General features: G+C 38.2%; 1 pseudogene; it reads left to right on the top strand.

The window, feature by feature from the left end:
- The first annotated feature begins 635 nt into the window (after positions 1–635).
- LOC108756340 lies at positions 636–5,335 on the top strand (annotated as a pseudogene).
- Positions 5,336–6,149: the final 814 nt, after the last annotated feature.

Here is a 6,149-nt window from a genome sequence, read left to right as displayed (position 1 = left end):
GAAAATTTTCGATTACCTATCGTGAAAGCTTGATACTTTCCCTACAAAATCGTTATTTTTTAATATTCCTACGACTTTTGATTACTGAGTTATCGCGGATTTAATAAAAGAATTATTTTGACTTTAATTGCTCATAACTCCTTAAAAATTGTCAGCTTGTATAATTTAAAAAAGAGATTTTTAAAGCTGAAACTTTACTCTATCAAGATATATTTATATTGTTGTAATTTGGTAAGAAAGTAATTGCGGTTTTTACTGATAGATGTCTTTTAAAAAAACGCGATGACTTTTTAACCTAATACCTGGTTATCAATTTTGTGGACCCGATACTCGTCTCGCGAAAAGACTAGCGCGTGGTGATCGAGATATAAATTGAATCGATATTAGGTGCGTGTCGCGAACATGATATCGCCTATTCGCGAAGCAACGATCTCGCCGATCGTCACATTGCTGATCGAGTTCTCGCCGAAAGAGCACGCGAACGTATAACAGCGAGTGATTCGACGTTTGGTGAGAAAGCTGCCGCAACTGCTGTATGAAAGCAAAAACGAAATTAGGGATGGGTATGAAAAGAAGAAAAAAAAACGAAAAGGAAGAGACTCCTTCCGGTAACGAAACGTGGAGGTTTCCTACCGATGTTAGGTGCGCTCGGATCTTTGATCGGTGGAGCGGCGAATGTAGCGAGAACTGTAAGCGATCGCAAAGCCGCTCGACGTCAGACGGAAGGTCGCGGACTGTATCTAGCGCCCTACGAACGTAGTGGTAGCGTGAGGAAAAGAAAGGCAAGAGATAAAAAAAAAACATCGTGGAAGGAAACGTTAGAGGCTCTTAAAATACCGCTTTCCGGTATCACAACGAACGAACAGTTAAGCTGCGTTTACTATTCTTCAGAGGTGTGTTTATGCGTGACGCGTTACCGACGAAATAATGAATCGAAACGCATCGTAATAAAAGCGGTATCGTCGATAATTCGGTCGAAAATCTCGATAATTCTGAAAATGCGGGCACACACTGGGTTGCTTATGCGAAAAAAGGAAATAACGCCGTTTACTTCGATGGTTTTGGCAATCTTAGACCGTCAAGGGAACTCGAACACTATCTCGGAAGCAACGTAACGTATAATCATCAAACGTTCTTATCTCTTATCAAACGTTCGATCAGAGTATTTGTGGTCAATTGTGTCTACGATTTCTTCGAGAAATAGATTGGAGGAAAAAATATATCTAATAATATGTCGTGAGTTATCTCAGTTGAGCGTTTACCTTCGATTACATCATGTCATTGACTCTTACGTTGACTGGAACAACCAGTATCCTCACGGCGAGTTACTTCTCTGCGTTCAATTTAAGTAATGGTGAATACGAATTAGGTCTTACGAATTTTGAAACGTACAACGCGATACCGAATGTTATTTCCACAAATAATAAATTCTACTTCGATACCGACGATAAAATAATCACGATTCCCGAAGGATCGTACGAATTGAGTGCTGTAAACAAGTATCTGAGAGTTGCTATTCGTCATATACGATGACGAACGCTTAACGATAAAGATAATAATGATGATGAATACATATTCGACGATGACGACGACGGGGACGATAGTACTCATAAAGAAGAGATACTGATTCTTCGAGCCAACGAGAATACTATGAGAAGCGAGATCAAATGTGCGTACCGAATAAATTTTACGACACCGAATGACATCGGTTCGCTATTATTTAAAATCTCGCATAATACAACCGAACAAGTAGTACGCGTCTGACAAACCTGTAAACATTATGAATGTAACTATAATTCGTATAGAATGCAACATTACTTCGGGTGCGTACAATAACGATAAACCAGCGCATACGATACACGAATTCGCGGTGAACGTTCCACCTGGATATAAATTGTCCGATACTTCCACACACGTCATTTATCTCCCAGTCGTCGCGAGAAACGTTACCGATATAATGATACGTATAGTGGATCAAAACGGACAATTGATAAACCTTCATAGAGAAGAGATATCGATTCGACTTCATATACGACGCAGACGGTAAAAAATATGCTCGAACGAAAGATGCTCGTTCTAAACGAGTCGCACGATTGTAAGAATACATTCACCACAATCATACCGCAGACGTCGCAATTATCATTGCTCACCGAACGATACGTTAGAAGAAAGCAGAGAGGAACGGAAGACAGATTGAACGCTGCGAACGTCGCATTTCTACGATCTCTGGGATTCGTCGTGAAAAATAAGTCGATATTCTAAATATAGGGGGTGAGCCCATCGTATCGTTAAGATCGAGACTCACACTTACAACCCATACGCCACACTTACACCACATTGGATAGCCATGAAATACGAATACCTATACAACACCAGGATTTGTACACGTTACCGTGGGAAAGTTTTCTCTACATTGAGGGAAAATTTTCAACGAAAAAACGAGATGAAAAAAAAACACATCCGAAGAGCATCCTCCACGACTATCGAATAATTGCGTTGCGTTCATGTTCAATGAGATTCAGTATGAGTTAGACGGTGGAAATCGATAGATCTAGAAACGTTGGTATTACTAGTAAGATCAAAAATTTCGTATCGTTAACCACTAGCAAGAGTATAACATTAGAAAATGTAGGATGGGACGGCACAGTGCACTTATTTTGCACACCGCCATCCGAGGATTTCAACTTTTGCGTACCACTCAACACACTCCTAGGATTTTGCAAGTATTACAAACGCATAGTAATAAACGCGCGACACGAACTTATCCTGATACATGCGTGTAACGATAACAATTGCGTTGTGGCGCGCGAATCGACGGAACCAAAAATCACTATTGAAGATACAATGGAAAATGCCACATGTAGTGCTAAACGATATCAATAAATTATCACTTTTGCGAACGTTGGAAGGTGGACGATATCTCAGCATGGCTTTCCGGTTGTGGGATTTGTACGAATTTCCTCTACTTCAAAGCACAACGAAGCATTCGTGGGCTGTTAAAACAACATCGCAATTCGAAAAACCGCGATATATAATTTTTGCGCTTCAAACCGGAAGAAGAAACGTACGTATCGCAAAATGGTTCGCAATTTGACGCATGTAACCTCACTAATATAAAACTTTTTCTAAATTCTGATTTTTATCCTTACGACGACATGAATTTAGATATCGAACGCGACAAATTCGCTGTACTCTACGATATGTATGTAAAATTTCAAAATACATATTACGATAACAACAATCGCGATGCTATGTTATCTATCGGAGAATTTCTTGTACACGGTGATTGAATTCGTAGTGATTGATTGTTCTCGCCAAAACGAATCGATAAAAAGCGCTACTGTGGATAAAATTTCGTATAGAATTCGAATGTAAGGAAAATATTCCACTGAACACCACAGCTTATTGTCTTATTATTCACGATAGGGTAATAGAGTACAATTGACTAATGTTATTCGCAAAATTGTATAATATATTTTTTCAAGCTCTCTCCTTCTTTATCGAATTTCACACACTATCATATTGTAATGTAAAACACATATTCCGTTAAATATATTATATCTTACAAAAATGTTTATGATGTCATTTCCTTTCCTCTTAAATAGATAAGAGTCTTATCTGAAAATATAAAAAAGTACGAAACGCGATTCATTACTATTGACAAAGCGTTTTATCGTTTCTACTGCATGTCGTATATATAAAAAAATCACGAAACGCGATTCATAACTCTTGACAAAGCGAGTACACATCGTTTCTACTGCGTGTCGTATAATTGTGTTACATCGCGATATCTCTCACGTTCATCATCATCATCATCGTCTTCGTTACTACGACGACAACGAGGACGACGACATCGACGACAGCGACGAATCGTCAAAGTATAGATACGAAATAATTCTGTATCTACAAAAGTACGGCTACTTGAGTAACGCTGAAAACAATACGCAATTAGCATTCGAAGAGGGAGAAATTAAACAGGCGATTTCGTTATTTCAAGAATATTATCAAATACAGGGTGATGGTACATTGAATAACTATACGTTGTATCAAATGCGTAAACCACAATATGGTCTCCTGGACATTCTGCACCACGAGCAAAATACAGGAAGAAATGGGCGAAAACACATCTTACGTGGAACTTCCATTTAGCGGATGCGCACACCTTGAAAATTACCGCATTCGCATTCTCGCTATGGACCGCAAATTCGTCTTTATCGTTCGAACGTAAAACGTTAAATCCCGACATCTTAATATCTTATCGTAGTGGCACACACATGTACGCTGATCGTAAACGTAACGAAGAAATTTGCTCCTCTTCGTTTGATGGACCTGGTGGAGTACTCGCTCACGCGTTCTAGCCTTCAAACGTTGCCAATTACACTGCTGAAATACACATAGATAGTGCAGAACCGTGGCATATATATCTAACCGAAAAATCTATTATAACAAGGACACATTAATACATGAAATTGGACACGCATTAGGATTAACACACAGTTCGCGTGAGAAGACTCCATAATGTTCGCATTTGTCACTACTAGTAATAATAATAAAATTGTTAAACATAGAGGACATTTTAGCCATTCAACAACTCTATGGAATTAAAAATCCAAGACTAACAACAACCATCACCAACGTCAACTACCGAAATTACGACAAATAAACCCGAGTACATAGATCTCTGTACTTCAAAATATGTGGATACGGTGTTAGTATTACATCACCGAATATTCGTCACGTACCATATCAACGCTAGATATAGTCGATAAATATAGATGATACAAAATACGATGAACCACACGTACTAAACAGTTACATGAATTTCCTTCCGAATAATTTCTCCTTATCAGCCGCATATCAAAGGTCTTCGGGTGAAATAGTACCGTTTGTAAATAATATAGTTTACATGGTCGAATATCGCATTTTCAAATTGAAAGAAGGTTGGCCAAAACGTCTCTCGAGTCTAGGATTTCCCCCGCTTTGATCGATACTGTAGTAAATACTAACAGAGGACAAACCTATGCAATCTTCAATAATAACGATGTGGCGCAGATAGACGAATGTAGTATGAGTGTTCGCTCGTATCAATCGTTACAAGCGGTATTCCCAGGAATACCGTCAGCTCCGACCTTGGCCTTCCGATATATGGATGGTAATCTATACTTTGCCAAAAAACAACAATTTTACAAATTTAACGAGTTCACGAGAACCGTAACAGAGGCTGGTAAATTTAATATAAACGTACTCAACGTCGAATGTTCGAGAGACGGATTATTGCAACAAATGCAGGATATCTTAGGTCGACTAATTCGATCGAGTAATACATATTGACAAAACACAATGAGAAATAAGACGAAGAAGGAGGAGGAGGAAAGGATGGAAGGACATATATAATAAATACTATAATAGTTTTAAACGATCAGTATGAAACGAACAATCATTCCGACAACATCGTTTGTACGCACTTTCCAAGTTTTTCGATCGTAAGGACGATACTGCGAAAAAAAATATACAAAAATACTCAATAATGCGGATATCGAAAATTATCTCATAGAACAGGACGATTGTGATGAACGAAGCGCGAAGAAGAAGAAGAAAACATTCGATGATTTAATTAGTGAAAATCCAGATAAAGAAAATAAATCAAATAAGTAGGTATTTTTTTCTTTGCGTCTATTTTTTCCATCAACTAATTTTTTTCTTTAATTACACCGGACATCTGGAGAGAGCTTCTCGAACAAAAACACGTCTTTTTGCAGTACGATGAGAATAATAGAGGAATACGTGCGCCGTCCCCAATGTACGTTGGAAATCTAACGTTACGTTTTGGACGAATCAATAATCTACCAATACTGCGTCTAAAAACAAGTACAGCTCGTCTATCCATGTCGAAAAGCACTGTACTTAATATATTTAATTATTCTCGAATACTGTGTAAATCGTCTCATTTCCTCCTTAACCACAATGACTGATAACGTCGACAAAAAATTTTCACAACTTCTCGCTATCCACTGTCACGAAATCCGCGAACATGCTAAAAACGATGTATGATAACGAATCCTTCGACCGCAACGACATACTTGATTTCGAGTTGATCGCTTTGGTTTTCGGAGAGCATTAAGTGTATATGTCATTTTAACACTAACAAT

This window comes from Trachymyrmex septentrionalis, unplaced genomic scaffold (assembly GCF_001594115.1).
Source record: "Trachymyrmex septentrionalis isolate Tsep2-gDNA-1 unplaced genomic scaffold, Tsep1.0 scaffold98, whole genome shotgun sequence".
NCBI lineage: Eukaryota > Metazoa > Arthropoda > Insecta > Hymenoptera > Formicidae > Trachymyrmex > Trachymyrmex septentrionalis.
The sequence above is the reverse complement of the archived record's forward strand: the minus strand, read 5'-3'. Positions and strand labels throughout refer to the sequence as shown.